The following is a 17652-nucleotide window of genomic DNA, read 5'->3' as shown; positions in this document are numbered from 1 at the left end:
ATCAACTATACTTCAATTTTTAAAATGCAGTAAGAGAACAAGAAAGAACATGAATGTAAAAGATAACGGTCAAATCCAACACACTGGCACATCTGGGAGGGAGGGGAATATGATTGGGGCAGTGACACACAGGAAACTTCAGCTATACTAGTGATGTTTTATTTCTTAGACTAGGTAGTAGGTAAGTGAAGGTTTATGATTATTTTCCATATGTTTTATATCTGAAACAATTGTAAAAATTAGATTCAAATACATCTAATCTATCTAATGAATGTTGTAGACTATGTAACATACTTTTATTACGATGTTGAGGATTTCCTTATTTTTTGAAAGTTTTTACTTGCTTTTCAAAATACTCAAAAACCACGAGATTCCTTAAAATACAACAGCTTAAACACCTATCATAAAAAACAATAAACTCTATGCTTTTTAAAAAAATTTGGTAAGAATATAATGTATAATGACTCAGCTATATGGAACATAGCTGAGAATCCAAAACACATTTTCATAATCTCATGCAGCCAATAGAGAGCATCACATCAACACACAGCTACACAGAATATCTACTTCACTCTATTTGCAGGTTCTTATTCAGCCTTTTCCAGAATAGAACAAATTAGAAAACTAGAGAAACTGAAGAGGGTGGGGGCCAGGAGAAAGAAGCTGTTTTGGGAAAGGACACTGATGGTAGTTTAAGTGTCACCTAACAGCAAGGGAAAAAACAAAAACGGTAGCAAAACAAACAAATAAAACTTACATATAACAGAAAAAAGCATTCAAAAGCACAGTAGCAAGACTAATAAATTCTAGAGATCTGCTATAACAACACTGTGCCTATACAATATTATATTGTGCAACTGAAAATTTGTCAAGAGGATAGCTCTTATTGTATTCTTATCACAATTAAAAAAATAAAGTTTGTGCCCTTACTTGATTGACTTCTATACTATTAAAAAAAGTTAAATTACTCAAAAAGGAAAAGATCAAATCACTGGTAAATCTCTGCCTTTGACTTCCACAATAATTACCTTAATTTACAGCTTTTTAAAAAATATCCACAATTAAAGCATTTATCTCACACACACACAGCATAGTAGTCTGATGATACTTAAGTGTGCTTGCAAAAAGTCTTCAAGTCTCCCTACAGTCCTAAGGGCATTAACAAATTACAAACAGTACCATAATCCATTTTTATAAGACCCTGGTTCATCAAGGAATGGTTCAAAAAGATCAACATTTAACATTTAAAGCAGAAGGTAGAAAAAACTGAATATAAAACTATATCCTAACTCATCAAATTATACATTAAATATGTGCAATTTTGTCTATTACACCTCAATAAAGCTGTTTAAAAAATAAAGGTAACAATTGCATGAAAATAGAGTATCAATTGAATTCTAAAAATTATATAGTTCAGATACTGTCTGCTCTTAATTAATTTAACTACCTGACGCATCAAAGGCTGAGAAAGATATATTTAAGTCTATTACCATGGCTGTGTGTCTGTCAACTTCTCCTTTTACATCTAACCACCTACATTTAGTATTTCAATGGTTTCAGCCAATGATTAAATGTCTATATATTTTATATGTACATGCTTGTACACTTTTTCAAAATAAAATGTCCCTCTTTGTCATCTTTTATAAAACTAATAATAAAAAGTAAAACACTAGGACAAGGATAGAAAGGAAACACAGAAAAATTAAAAGTCTGACTTGTTAAGGTGCAAGGACTGTGGTTGAATATATTCTATTTAATTAATGGTTATTTGATAAATAATGATGAAAAATACAGAGAAAACAGGAAGTGTGAAATTCATTTTGGAAAAATTTCTATCCAAAATGGTTAAACAAAATTAGGTTTTGAAGCTTAAACTAAATTAGATTACTTTACATACCCAAAGTAATCAAAATTATAAATGCTTCATACAGGACAGAAAAATTTTAAGCAGTAGAAGAGACCAGAAAAAAAAAATGACTGCATATATTCCAATTCTCTTTAATTTTATCCCACAAATGGAGAAAATGGTTATTTTCCAAAATCTCCGCAAATCCCTTTGTGGGATAAAGATTTTCCTCATACATCAATACAACCTCCAAGCCATAACCTCCTCTTTTTTTCCTTTGAAATACCTATTTTTCCCATTTATTCATCCTTGTATTCCTCTTGCCTAAAAGAGTAGGAACTCACTAAATACTGTATTTATTGAATTCTAAAGGCTAGAAGTCTTATCTAAAGAAAATATACTTGTCCTTTCCAAAGCATACAAAATAAAGTGCACTGGCTGCTAACAGCTATGGGAAAGGACGCAACCCAGTCCTCTATTCTACACTGCTCAGTTAACTTTCTTCCTACTTCTGACCTCACTCCCCGGCTGTGAGCCCTGAGCTGACAGCCAACAGTCAAAAACATATAACCAGGACTTCCCTGGTAGCACAGTGGTTAAGAATCCGCCTGCCAATGCAGGGGACATGGGTTCAAGCCCTGGTCCGGGAAGATCTCACATGCAGCAGAGCAACTAGCCCATGTGCCACAACTACTGAGCCTGCGCCTAGAGCTCCTGAGCCACAACTACTGAGCCCGCATACCACAACTACTCAAGCCTGGGCCCCTAGAGCCTGTCTTCCACAATAAGAGAGCCCCGGCAATGAGAACCCCACACACTGCAATGAAGAGTAGCCCCTACTCACCACAACTAGAGAAAGCCTGCGGGCAGCAACTAAGACCCAATGCAGCCATAAAAAAATAAGTGTACTTGTTTATTTATTTATTTAATTTATTTATTTTTAAAAAAACACATATAATCAAGAGGCTGGGGCTCCTACTTGCTATTTGGTCCTTCTTCCTCTAAACTTAAAGCTTAGATTTGAGCTCTAAATCTAAAAAGAAATCCTAAATTAAAAGCAATTTTCAATATTAAAATTATTTATTCTATCCACTCACTATACTTGAAGTCTTTCTTGCTAAACAATAAGAAATTAGATCTCAGTTAACTTTACCACTCATTACTGTGCAACAACCCAGTCACAGATTTGTCAGTATGGCTGAAAATACTCAAGGGACCTAAGTTAACACTGGGCAAAACCCTCCAAAAGAAGTTACTGTGCTTTCTCTCTCATACTCTCCATATGGCCTATAATTTCAAATTTTGCTCCCCAAAGAACCTCTATTTCAGATTTTTATCTTGTATGTATATTTGAATTGTTTTAGTGCATTTAAAACATGCAAAATACTATGACCAAAATAGTAAGAATGCTTAATAGTAAGAAACTTAAACCAAATTGATCAACAGTATTATGCTTCAATCAGACTTTTACTTTCCAATACATCTTATAGACACCACCTGTCATTAATATGACTTAGCTGAGTTTTCTCACTGTGTTTTTATGGTTTTCTTTCTTTGGGGGAAAGTGGGCGGGGAGGGGGAGGCAGTGCACATCTATTTCTCCTTTATGAAGAATGTGTTCATAGAAGGGAAAAGGAGAGACCAGTGTTAGTACATCATTGTTTGAATAAAAGAGATTAAATCTGGGGATAAGTATTTTGGTCTCTGGAGAGGCAAACACCACTGTGGGACAGGGATAGTTCTTTCATCAAGTTTCACAGTGGCCTAGAATGATGAAACCCTCAAGACCAGCCAACTTTATATGCTCTGGTTTCAGGCTCACAATGCAGCTTTCTGATTATTAATCACCTTCTTAAGTACCTTGCCTCCCAAACACCTCCATACAAGGAACAGAATGCCCTGGAAAGCAGACACAGGTAATTCAGTAGAAAAGCATAACCCCTTATGAATTACAACACTGTTATTTTAACTTACACATCAGTGAGTTCGATCAAGATGAGTCATTCCTAGGTGAAATACTGAAATGGAATTTCTGGATCTTCAAGGCTAAGCCTGTGAAACGAGTGACCACATTAAGATACCACCACACCCTGTCTAGGCAGCCAGCTGGCATCCCTCTGAGAGATCTTAAGCTCAATTCTCCCTAAAATGCTACAGTGTTACAGGAATCTTCTTTTATGCTTAATTATCCATAACCAAAACTGAGATTTTAAAAATGGATGTATGTAAATGCAAATGTCTATTGAATGATTCAATCACACTAATTCATATGAAAAGCAATAAAGGCCGCATAGGGCTTCCCTGGTGGCGCAGTGGTTAAGAATCCACCTGCCAACGCAGGAAACACAGGTTCGAACCCTGGTCTGGGAAGATCCCACATGCCGTGGATCAACTAAGCCCATGTGCCACGACTACTGAGCCTGAGCTGTAGAACCCGTGAGCCACAACTCCTGAAGCCCGTGCGCCTAGAGCCCATGGTCTGCAACAAGAAGCCACCGCAATGAGAAGCCCGGGCACTACAAAGAGTAGCCCCCACTCACCGCAACTAGAGGAAAGCCCACGTGCAGCAACAAAGACCCAATGCAGCCAAAAATAAATAAATAAATAAATAAATAAATAAATTCATTTTTTAAAAAGGCCCAATAAACAATGATAGATGAACATGATCAACATCAAATTTCACACAAATAAAATAAAAAGCAATTTTTCACTCTCCTAATCCTGGTTTTAGCAAAGATATCCTAGAGTCCTCAATTATCAAAAACTATCACAAAATACTCCAAATAAAATCTTAATTTTCTTAAAGATACGCTCCAAAGGATAAGATAAATTTTAAAGGAAATATCTGTGCCTAGTGTGAATATAGATGCATTTTTAACTTCTGTATATTTTGCTATTTTTCATATAATGAACATGCATAATTCGAGAATTCTTTCTTTGAAGATTCAAACAAATTAACAAAAACTACAAGAATGGATAAATAAAGCAAAACTGCAAACTTTCAAAATAATAAGATGGTATTCACCCTAAAAGGACAGAGTCACAGTTATCTATGGGCATTTTTCTACAGGGTGACATTAGAAAGTTATGAGAAAATGATTTAATACTAAGATAAGAAAATTTCCCTAGCATATTCTTCATGAATCCAAGTTCTGTTAATTTGGGACAGCAAGAAGGGGGTGGGGATGAGGGGCTCTGGTCTATAAGAAATGAAGGATTCATTTTTAACCTATATTTGACATTAGTTAGAAATAGAGGAGGGAAAAGTCCCACTGACAACAGTGCTGAAAACTATAAAATATCTAGGAATAAATTTAGCAAGAAAGGTACATGAACTAGATGAAGACAGGTATTAAATCTATGAAACCTTTACTGAAGAACCTAAAACTAAAAACAGACCTCAATGAATGGAAACATCATAATAAGGAAAAGTTATCCTCATTAAAAAATGTCAGTCCTCCCAAAATTAATATATGAATACAGTGCAATTCCAAACACTGGGCTTGGGCTTCCCTGGTGGCGTAGTGGTTAGGAATCTATCTGCCAATGCAGAGGACGCGGGTTCCAGCCCTGGTCCGGAAAGATCCCACATGCTGGGGAGCAATTAAGCCCGTCTGCCACAACTACTGGGCCTGTGCTCTAAAGCCTGCATGCCACAACTACTGAGCCCACGTGCCACAACTACTGAAGCCCACGCACCTAAAGCCCATGCCTCTCAACAAGAGAAGCCGAGAAGCCCACACACTGCAGAGTAGCCCCCACTCGCTGCAACTAAAGAAAGCCGGCGCACAGCAATGCAGACCTAACACAGCCAAAAATAAAATAAATTTTTAAAAATTAATTAAAAATAAGAAAACACTGGGCTTTTCTGAGGTTTTCTGAACTCAACAGAATTATTTTCAACCCATACAGATATAAGAATAAATGTTTAAGAACAGTCAAGAAAATGGAAAAGTACAGTGACTGGAGCTATTCTTTTTGTTTGTTTGTTTTTTGCGGTACGCGGGCCTCTCACTGTTGTGGCTTCTCCCGTTGCGGGGCACAGGCTCCGGACACGGAGGCTCAGCAGCCACGGCTCACGGGCCCAGCCGCTCCGCGGTATGTGGGATCTTCCCAGACCGGGGCACGAACCTGTATCCCCTGCATCGGCAGGCGGACTCTCAACCACTGTGCCACCAGGGAAGCCCAGGAGCTATTCTTAACAGAGTGCAAGTTTCTATAAAGTTATGATATTCAAAACAGTAAAATAATGGTACAGGAAGAGTAAAACAGAACATCCAGAAATAGAGCAAACATATATGGGAACTTAACCTAAGATAAGGTGGCATTTAATTCATTGAGAAAAGGATGGTTTAGCCTAGACACAGTTGGCTCTTTATATAAAGGAAAACCATAAGACCCCTTCACACTATATAAAAATTAACTCCAGATTAATAAACGCATGTGTTATACAACAAATTAATGTACCATAACATGTTCCTACAAGATAAGGAGAAAAACAACTTGAAAGAAAAATGAACCAAAGACATAGACAATTCTCAGTAAAAGAAATCCAAAAGGCCAAAAATCATATCAAAAGAGGCTAGCTCCAGCAATAGTCAAGGAAATTAAAATTAAGACGAAACTGAGAAACCATTTACCAACTAGCAGAGCAGCAAAAATTAAATTAAGTAATTATGTCTAATTATGTGATGTTATGGAGAACCCACTGCTAGTGGAGATGGAAATTATGACAACCTATTTAGAGAGTAATCTGGCAATAATAACATTAAAAATATAATTCCTTTAACTCAGAAATCCCACCTTGGAGATTCTAGCCTGTAGAAATAATAGCATCAGCAAATAAGGCGACATGTACAAGGATGTTTACTGTAGCGCTGTTTGTAGTGGCAAAATCTAGAAACAGCCCAAATGTCCACAAGAAAATAACTGAATAAATTATGTAGAGTACATCCATACTATGAGACATAATAGGGATATTTAAAAGAACAAGACAGAATTATATTTACTGACTATGATGTGTTAAGAAAACCTTGTTAGAGTAACATAAAAAGTATGATCACGGGCTTCCCTGGTGGCGCAGTGGTTGAGAATCCGCCTGCCGATGCAGGAGACACGGGTTCGTGCCCTGGTCCGGGAAGATCCCACATGCCGCGGAGCAACTAAGCCCGTGAGCCATGGCCGCTAGGCCTGCGCGTCCGGAGCCTGTGCTCCGCAACGGGAGAGGCCACAACAGTGAGAGGCCGGCATACCGCAAAAAAAAAAAAAAAAGAAAAGTATGATCAAAAAAAAAAAAAAGGTATGCTCTACCTTTTGTAAAAACAAAGAATCCCTATATATGCACATTTATGTTGTATATATAGAACTTGACACAGCATGGAGAGAAATGTTGAAGTATACCCATAACCTGGTAAAATGGCTGGAGAGTAATAACAAAGGGATTAGGGAAACAAACAGCTTTTTTAGAAGTATGTCTTTAGATTTTTTTCATTTATTACAATGGACCTCTATGATGTTGTAAATTAAATAGATTAAAGACTTTAAAAAAATCCTCAGCACTATTAAATAGATTATTCAAACACAAGGGGAGAGGGACTTCCCTGGTGGCACAGTGGTTAAGACTCCTTGCTCCCAATGCAGGGAGCCTGGGTTCAAGCCCTGATCAGGAAACTAGATCCCACGTGCATGCCGCAACTAAGAGTTCACATGCCACAACTAAGGAGCCCACATGCCACAACTAAGACCCAGTGCAACCGAATAAATATTTTTTAAAAATTCACTTTGTCATACACCAGAAACTAACACAACACTGTAAAGCAATTACACTCCAATAAAGATGTTAAAAAACAAAATAAAACACAAAGGGAGAGTCAGTAACAAATCACTGAACTATCAACATTTCCATTTTGGGGGAAAAGACTGAAGTTCTCAACTTACTATTAGTTTCTTCAGCATAATGAATTACATAATAGGTATTCAAAAGAAAGAAAAAAGATGGCAGGAAGAGTACATTTCTTTGCTGTCACTTGAAGCTTTTACATAAGAGTCTGAGCAAATTGCAAAGAGAAAAGGATAATATCAATTTTAGAATTAAACATCTAAATAATATTTTCAAAGACACGGCGATAAGGTTTTGTATATGTTCTAAACCTGAAAATAAACTTCACTGACGTCAACTCTATCGGTCACAAGTAAATGACCTGTAGAAAACTTCCATAGCTCACTCAGGACCCTGACTGCTTTTGGCTTGACCAATTACCATATATCTGAGGACCTTAACATGTTTCCATATTATTTTCATTCACATCATCTATTCTGCAGAGTAGCTACTAAGTGCCAGGCACCGTGCTATGTACTAGGGATGCCATCAATTAGATAGTTCTTGTCCTCTGAAGCTCAGGAAAAGTAAACAATTCAACAAATACTAAAAAAAAAAAAAAAAAAAAAAGTACTATACTCCTTTGCCTGGTGTAGAGAGGAAGGAAGAATAGGTTCACCAGATGGAAGGGAGAAAGAAAAGCATTCCAGGTATAAGCAGAACAGGTACAATGAATGAAAGAACATGGAGTATTCAAGGAACAGCAAAAAGTTCAGTGTGTGTAAATAGAATAATACAACCAAGTGCTAGTAAAGTCAAATTCTAAGCAACTTCCTCATTCTACTTTCTTAAATAATCAACACCATCTATTAAGCTTTCATCATGTAACGTTTCTAAAGAAAATACAGAGGTCATGTCTTCACTGACAGAGAGAAATACACATTTAAAAAAATCAAATATATTTACTGAGTACTATCAGAAAAAGAGGCTCAGGAACTTCCCTGGTGGTCCAGTGGCTGGGACTCCATGCTCCCAATGCAAGGGGCCAGGATTCGACCCCCGGTCAGGGAGATGGATCCCACGTGCTGCAATAGAGAGCCTCATGCCGCAACTAAGACCCGACACAGCCAAATAAATAAATAAGTAAATATTTTTGAAAAAGAAAAAGAGACTCTTTTTTGTTTGGTTGACTTTTTTAAATTTTGGGCCACAGAGAGCGGCATGCAGGATCTTAGTTCCCTGACCAGGGATCGAACCCAAGCCCCCTGCAATGGAAGCACACAGTCTTAATCACTGGACCACCAGGGAAAGCCCAAGACTGCTTCTTCTTACGACAGTTTTCCTTCAGTAATCATACCCAAAAAACCCTAATATCTACAAAGATTCAATTAACTCTACACAGTGTACCTATTTTTTCAGTTAGTTTCCCCATTCATTTCAAACCAGTATTTTCACCATATTTTAAAAGTACCATGTTATGAAAAATTTCAAAAAGTGGAAAGGGAATCTTTCATGCAGACTTTGAAAAGGAATTTTAAAAATTAACTTCCCTTCCTTTTCTTCAGCTTGAAACTGAACAATTTCCCAACAGTGAGGTTTAGTAAATAGCTACTAAACTGAGCTGCAAAAACACTGATGGAACTTCTTTTGAGTTGTTCAACTGTGTGATCATTTACAAAAGTTACATCTTATAATCAAGCAGTGTACATCATCTATATACACTGACAGTCTTAATTTTAACCCAAAGGCTTATAAGGAGGGGAGTGCAAATATTTTACAGTTCCAAAGATCTAAGTTCATGTCTTTCTCATATTTGCTCTTCCCTAGAATCCATAACATTAACCTCAAAGCCAGATAAGCTGCAAAGCCTAGGATGCTCAGCCCAACACGATCAGCTACAACATGCAAACTGGAGTGAGCAAAGCAACTGCATATTAGGTTACACTGTGACTGCTGCACTGTAACAACAGAGAAAGGAGGGTAAAAACTACTTGCCTTTAAGATGTCTTTAATTATTAATAAAGTACAAAGGTCACATATGTTTTCTCCATCTTTAAAAAAAGAAAAAACAATTTTTTTTCCTTCTAAGACTGTTTTTCACTGGTAATATTTATAACTCATTAATTTTCTCTCTCCAATGGTCTGAGTAGGGCAAAACAAGCGTCCCCCCCACCCCGCCAAAAAAGGTAAAATTTCCAAGTACCTAGTGAAAAAAGCATTTCTTGTTTTAATCATATTATCCTAACCCTTGCCCTTTTTTGTACAAAAGTGTCAGTTAATACTGACTCAACAAGTTTGGCAAGTGTAGGTTTTTTTTTTCTTCCACTTTTGGACTCTTCAAACTTTGACAAGAGATTGTTCCAGTAAGCAGAACTCATGGCAAATTAAGCATTTTACATTACTCCTTCAGTGAAGAAAAACCTTACATGTACTTTGAAGGTAGAAATGACGCCTTTACTGATACAAAATTTTCTATACAAAAAGCAAATGGAGGGCATCCCTGGTGGCGCAGTGGTTAAGGATGGGCCTGCCAATGTAGGGAACACGGGTTTGAGCCCTGGTCCGGGAAGATCCCACATGCCACGGAGCAACTAAGCCTGTGCGCCACAACTACTAAGCCTGCACTCTAGAGCCCGCGAGCCACAACTACTGAGCCCACGTGCCACGACTACTGAAGCCCACGCACCTAGAGCCCATGCTCCACAACAAGAGAAGCCACCGCAATGAAAAGCACACGCACTGCAACAAAGAGTAGCCCCCACTCGATGCAACTAAAGAAAGCCCACATGCAGCAATGAAAACCTAATGCAGCCAAAAATAAATTAATTTTTTAAAAAAGCAGGGCTTCCCTGGTGGCGCAGTGGTTGAGAGTCCGCCTGCCAATGCAGGGGACACGGGCTCGTGCCCCGGTCTGGGAAGATCCCACATGCCGCGGAGCGGCTGGGCCCATGAGCCATGGCCGCTGAGCATGCGCATCCGGAGCCTGTGCTCTGCAACGGGAGAAGCCACAACAGTGACAGGCCCGCATACCACAAAAAAAAAAAGCAAATGGAAAAATCCTAATACTTTTTAACAAAGATGATTTTCAAAACCTATAAGCCAAGAAACATAAGAACTTAGATAAATCTATATGTTCCCTTAATTTGAAAACTGCTTGCTACTTTAATACCATCCTGCATGAAAAAAAACTGAATATAAGTAACAAAGGGATGAAAGAACGCCAAAATCAACTGAGAACGATTCATAAAGGAAGACTGAATGACAAGCACCTAAAACAGATAAACAAGTTGCTGCAGTTTGAAGAAAGGTAATAGTTTTGGATTTTCTGAAGCTAAATCTAAATAAGAGTTTTAAAGTTCTGATATCAAATCCTGCTGTATCCACAAAATTTTTAAATCCTCAGCAAATGCAAATAAGGGGATTAAGCATTTTGAAAATCTGTTTTGGTATGTATTTTCCCAATTCAATTTTTTTAATTAAAAAATAATCTTTTGAAAAATACTCATTCAACTTTTGCAATTTGCATAGAGTTGTTACAAATCACATAAAAACTTGAGTTTTTGTTTTTGTACATGACTGATTTCAAGACTACTTTAAAAACGATGAGATGAAATATCACCAAGGCATTGCTGACAATTTTTGTACTTTATACTTTCACTCTAAAATTCATCGTCAAGTCTAGAACTGCTGTCAGTGAAACAGATCAAAGAACAAGCAACTGCTCCAAAAGAAAATAAACTGAGGTTTCCTAAACAATGTTTATTTCAAGTATAATCCCAACAACCCCTTAGACAAAGTAGACATTCAAGTATGTGCTGATCAATCAAAGGTGCACTAAAATAGGGGCTTCCTTAATGGCGCAGTGGTTAAGAATCCGCCGGCCAATGAGGGTACACGGGTTCGAGCCCTGGCCTGGGAAGATCCCATATGCCGCAGAGCAACTAAGCCTGCACTAAGCAGCTAAGCACCTAAGCCTGCACTCAAGAGCCCGCGGGCCACAATTCCTGAAGCCCAGGCGCCTGAAGCCCATGCTCTGCAACAAGAGAAGCCACCACAATGAGAAGCCACCACAATGAGAAGCCCGCGCACCGCAACGAAGAGTAGCCCCTGCTCACCACAACTAGCGAAAGCCCGCACACAGCAACAAGAACCCAAAGCAGCCAAGAATAAATAAATAATAATAATTTTTTTAATGTGCACTAAAATAAACACTTTACTTATGATTTGCAAGGCAAAGGATGCTTTCTCCAATTGAATGCAAACTACCTAAGAATGAATGACATTTAAATACCAGTACATAATACCAGGAAATGAACTGAGTAAATAACACCTATCTGACAGCTCTTCCAATACCTTGTTTTAAAAGTGTATCTCATTCACCCTCCAATGCAAGGGACTTGAGTTTGATCTCTGGTCAGGGAACTAGATCCTGCATGCTGCAACTAAGGAGTACACATGCTGCAACTAAGACCTGGTGCAACAAGGATAAATTAAATAAATAAAAATTTTTAAATAAATGTTTTTTTTAAAAAAGTGTATCTCAGAGACTTCCCTGGTGGCACAGTGGTTAAGAATCCGCCTGCCAACGCAGGGGACACAGTTCGAGCCCTGGTCTGGGAAAACCCCACATGCCGTGGAGCAACTAAGCCCATGTGTCACAACTACTGAGCCTGCCCTCTAGAGCCCACGAGCCACAACTACTGGGCCCGTGTGCACAACTACTGAAGCCCACACACCTAGAGCCACCCCAATGAGAAGCCCGCACACCACAACCAAGAGTAGCCCCTGCTCACTGCAACTAGAGAAAGCCCGTGCACAGCAACGAAGACTCAATGCAGCCAAAGATAAATAAATAAATGTATTTATTTATTTTAAAAATAAATAAAATAAAAAATATATATAAAAGTGTATCTCAGAAATGGACCATTTCAGTAACAACTACAAGGGGATACTCAGTAAATGAGTGAGGATTCCATATATGCTCTGTTTGACAGTTCTTTAAACCAAAAGAGAAAACTCCATAGCTTCAGAGTAAATACACAAATAGTAAATATATTTTTGAAAAGTCTCCTTAAAACAAATAACAAGAACACTATGTACAATGAAAACATTCACTCTTCTACTAAGACATCATAGGACTAGTACAGGAATTTATCTACCTGATAAGAACAACGCACTTATACATGGATTAGAAGTATTAAAAGATTTGATCCAGTTCAAGTTATAAATTTAAGTTTCAGCAGTCACTAGGCTACAATCTCAAATAAGTTATTTCTCTTTTGCAGATGTTAAAACGCAGGCTGAGGTGAAATAGAGGACTCAATCACACCTAACTTGAAATGTAAGAAATAATCAGTGAATTGCCGTGAAATGCTTTTTATTCAAGCATGCTATACTGCAAAACATACGTTCAGAGTAGAATAAAAGTGGTGAAATTATGGGTACCTGGCGAGTCTATATTTTTAAAACAAAAGTTAAGGGGTATACAGTCTGCAAGCACTATGGAGAACAGTAAAAGTGAATATTTAAAATCCAACTATCCCCGGAAAAATCCGATACTCGAAGTCAATCCAAGTATCATTTTAGAGTTAGTCAACGAAGAACACTACTGTACAAACCACTTGAAAGTTAAAATCACTAAGAAATTTTCATTCACTCCTCTCTTCTGTTAACTAATCCCTACAGTAGCCAAAAAAGTTACTTTCCTTTCTACCAATGTCAGATTAAGATTCTTTTTCAAAAAAAAAAAAAAATTCTGTTTCACAGGCAGATTTCCATGGGCAGGGATATACATCAAGAAAAATACTAAGTGTCAAAAAGTACCCAAAAGCTAAGTGTTCAGCATAGGAAGGGAATCCACAAATGAGAAAACATTTGACAGCCTCTCCCTACCACCTTCCCCCCAAAAGCCCTTTAATGAGCTTTATAAACATTTATTGTTGAAGTACACTCTGAGCGAGCGGTTCGACGAATCTCCTACACCTACCAAGGAAACACAAACCAACGTCCCAACTCTGTCAAGCGGTCAAGAAGATCGGGAGAATTATTAGTTATCGACGCCTGCAGGATCAGGAGTTTGAGAGAAGAGTAAGCAGTGTATTCGCAAGTGAGTTTAAGAAAATAGAGGAGGAAAAAAAAAACCCCAAAAGTTGGGAAAGAAGTTGGTCGGAAGGCTAGAGAGAAGCGAGGTCAATGTCCAGTTTGAAGAGAACGGCAATGCAGGTGCAGACGACGTTTAACTAAGCATTTGGAAGTGCTGAAGAGAGTTCCACGAAAGACCTGACCCAGGTACAAGATACAAGAACGCTGATACGTGGCATAGAGAAGACATGCGGGGGTGAGACCCGCCCCGCAAACCCCAGGCTCTCTGAATAAGCCCCCCAAAGAGGAGCGCAGTCTGAGAAAATCAATGGGTCCAAGGAGGCCCGCATCGGCCGGGCAACGCCACAGCAAGGAACGCAGCCGCGCGCGGACCCTCCCGGTCCGACGCCTGGGGGTCGGCGCTCAAGAAGTCGTAACAACCCCTGAGCTCCGGGCCCCCCGTCCCAGCTTCTGTCCTCTCTTCACCCCCCACGGTCTGGGACCGGACACCTGGGATTGACAGGAAGCTTCTGGCCGAGCGCTCCCGGCAGGCGCGGGGTAAAAAAAGGCAATATGTTCTTAGCGCCGCGAGTGACACTCACCGGCCCGAAACCTCGAACGAAACCTACAGCTCCGGGGGCGGCGGCAGCAGTGGCAGCAGGGGCAGCAGGAACCGAACATCCAAAATGGCGGCTCCCTCGGCCTCACCACCGCGACTGCAGGCGGAGGGATCCTTAGGTCGGAAGGAGTTTTTAACTAACTTTGCACACTATCACAGAAACTTCGGTCCCTATCCCCCTCTGCTTGTCGATCCTGCGTCCCCTGATCGCAACTTCTGAAGACTCCCCTCTCCTATTATCCAAGAACTCGGACCCCGCCGAGGACTATTTGCCAAGGAGGATGTGACTGCTCCTGGCAGAGCGACGCAAAGCGTAGCAAAGATCGGGGCTGTCACTGATGACGCGAGACGCTGCTGCCGAGTCACCGCTGCGAAGAGTCTGAGCGAGAAAGATCCGGTCGACCCCAGAGCCCACGGACATTGGTTCCGCTTTGGGGGGGCTACCAGGAAGTGGCGGGGCCACCTGAAGAGGGTGGGGTAGCAAGGTAGCGAAGGAATTGAGGAGGCGAGGCAGGTGGGGGCGGAGAACAATGAACCAGGCTGTGCCGGTCCTAATCCACCAGAACCCCAAATTCTCACCTATCACGTTTGAGACCTTAGCTTTCTCTTTAGGTTAACTTCAGGAACATGCTCCAAGTGGTCTTGGATTCTGAGGTTTTTATGGCATCTTTGCAATGTATTTTATAAAAGTGAAAAGAGAGGATGACACAGAAGAATAGATTCCAAGCCCAGTATCACCTTTCAACCTGTGCATTGAAAAAGATAATTAAACTCTCTGGGCTTCAATTTCCTCAAATGTAAAAAGAGAGGATTGTGACTAGTGATAGCTAAAACGACTCCAGAATGGGCTTTCTGACTGTGATTCCATGCACTAATGACCTGAGCCCAAAACAGTCCAACCATACAGGTCCTGGCTTGATAAATAATCACTAACACCTGACACGAATATTTTCCATGTTTATGTAAAGAGAGCCAAGATATCTTGGCCCGTTTAAAGGAAAGGTGACCTAACATTCCTTCAGATGAAATGGCAATAAAGTATCCCTGAAAGTGAATAAAGCAGAGCACCTAGTAGATGACAAAGAGAACTGAACTAACCACAAATCTTGAGTTTAGGACCTGTCATCGGCAGGAGGTTGTACTTTTTTACATTGCCGGTTTCATGCAGAGGATTTCAAAACAGTTTACAAAAATTGAATTGAGTAGGCCCGCCTGTACAATTTCGATCTTGAACTACTGGGGCATGCCAAGTGGCCGTAAAGAAAGGAAGCCAAGGGCGTAATAATAGTAATTATCATTTTTCATTATTAAATATTGATATCACATTGTTTATAAAAGCATCTTCGTATATGTAATCTAATTTGACCCTCGCGACAACCTCCTGAGTCAGACTAGACAAGCATAAGTAACTTAGTTTTACAAATAAGGAGACTGAGGCTCAGAGAAGCTGTAACTTGCTAAATGACCCTCCCTCTCCCCTCCCCCACTGGGGTTCGTCTATGTGGTACCACCTTAGGAGTTAGAAAATTGTAGGTACCCATTCACCCTCCCCCACCCTCAGAGTGGTATCAACTGAGAGCAAATGATTTGGGGAGCAGAATGCTTATGGAATTCAGTCACCTCATATCCCCTCCATGCGCTACTGTATAGTGCAGCTCTTGATCACAGGGTAAGTAAAGTGTAAAACCAGAACACCATAATAATGCCATAATGCAGATTTCACTGAGGTATAGCTATACATGCTGAAGTACAGTATGGGGCTGCCGTAAAAGTAAGGAGTTTGCAGGTTCCAAAGCAGTTACCTACAGCATTCTGTTTGTAAATCACAAAATTTGCCTAGAAGTCGAATTTAAGTGTTTACCATTGCAAACCACAAAAGAAAAGTTAAACTATCTTCTTAAGAAACAGGAAGGAGCTTGGATTCTACCATGCCAAGTGGCAGAACATTAAAGAGAAAATGACAGACATTATAAAATGTAAACCCTCTTTATGTATTTTTTTACTTATATTTATCTTTATAATTACCAAGCTCCTCTTGTAATGCAACTGAAAATTAAAAGCAATTGACCCAATATATAGCATAATCATCATTATCCTGGGATCTTTGGTTTCTGTGGCTGGTTATTAAAGTTTGGGAAAACTTGCTGCCCATCTACTCAAACATAACCTCAAATTTCAGATAAATAAATTACAGCACATCAATAAAGTAGAATACTATGCTGCCAATAAAAATGAAGCTATACCTCTATCTTTATCAGCAGGGTATGGCAGGTTTTTTAAAACATGTTACAAAATAGTATCATAGGGCTTCCCTGGTGGCACAGTGGTTAAGAATTCGCTGGCCAATGCAGCGGACACGGGTTCAAGCCCTGGTCCAGGAAGATCCCACGTGCTGCTGAGCAACTAAGCCCATGCGCCACAACTACTGAGCCTGCGTTCTAGAGCCTGGAAGCCACAACTACTGAAGCCCATATGCCTAAAGCTCATGCTCCACAACAAGAGAAGCCACCGCAATGAGAAGGCTGCGCACCACAATGAGGAGTCGCTCCCGCTCGCCACAACTAGAGAAAGCACATGCGCAACAACAAAGACCCAATGCAGCAATAAGTAAATAAAATAATTTTTTAAAAAAATAGTATTATAAAATGAGCCTGTAAAAAGTGTATATATATATACACAGAAAAAAATGTTGAAGGATAAAACTAAAATGTAAAAATGATTATCTTTGGATTGTGGGATTATAGAGGACTTTTATTTTCTTTATTACGTTTTGTTTTTTGCAATAAGTATACTGTATTTTTATTTGGAAAAAAAGACTTTCACATTTTGGGGGGGGGGAAGGTCCTTATAAGATAATGTAGCTTTATGGATCCAAGGAGATTTTTGTTTTTATTTCTTTTAATTTATTTTACTTTATTTATTTTTGGCTGTGTTGCGTCTTGTTGCTGCATGTGGGCTTTCCCTAGTTGCAGCGAGTGGGGGCCACTCCTTGTTGCGATTCACGGGCCTCTCATTGTGGTGGCTTCTCCTGTTGTGGAGCACGGGCTCCAGGCGCACGGGCCCAGTAGTTGTGGCACACAGGCTCAGTAGTTGTGGCTCGTGGGCTCTAGAGCACAGGCTCAGTAGTTGTGGTGTATGGGCTTAGTTGCTCCGCAGCATGTGGGATCTTCCCAGACCAGGGCTTGAACCCGCGTCCCCTGCATTGGCAGGCGATTCTTAACCACTGCATCACCAGGGAAGTCCCAGATTTTTGTTTTGAAAACAGCAACAGCCAGAAAGGATTCGACA

At 39.7% G+C, this 17652-nt stretch overlaps 1 protein-coding gene across 2 annotated transcripts in view; it reads right to left on the bottom strand.

Annotated features, from left to right (window-relative positions):
- Positions 1-14745, bottom strand: part of AP1G1 (adaptor related protein complex 1 subunit gamma 1) — a 79162-nt gene extending 64417 nt beyond the window's left edge. Inside the window, exon 1 of one of the 2 annotated variants that reach the window (XM_059043929.2) lies at positions 14348-14745. The gene's annotated coding sequence lies outside the window, so the exon portion shown is untranslated. The remainder of the gene's footprint in view (positions 1-14347) is intronic. The other variant, XM_067020187.1, reaches the window with a different exon arrangement.
- Between the last annotated feature and the right edge of the window lie 2907 nt (positions 14746-17652).

This window comes from Kogia breviceps, chromosome 18 (genome assembly GCF_026419965.1).
Source record: "Kogia breviceps isolate mKogBre1 chromosome 18, mKogBre1 haplotype 1, whole genome shotgun sequence".
NCBI classification, from domain to species: domain Eukaryota; kingdom Metazoa; phylum Chordata; class Mammalia; order Artiodactyla; family Physeteridae; genus Kogia; species Kogia breviceps.
Note: the sequence above shows the minus strand (reverse complement) of the source record. Positions and strands in the feature narration are given on the sequence as shown.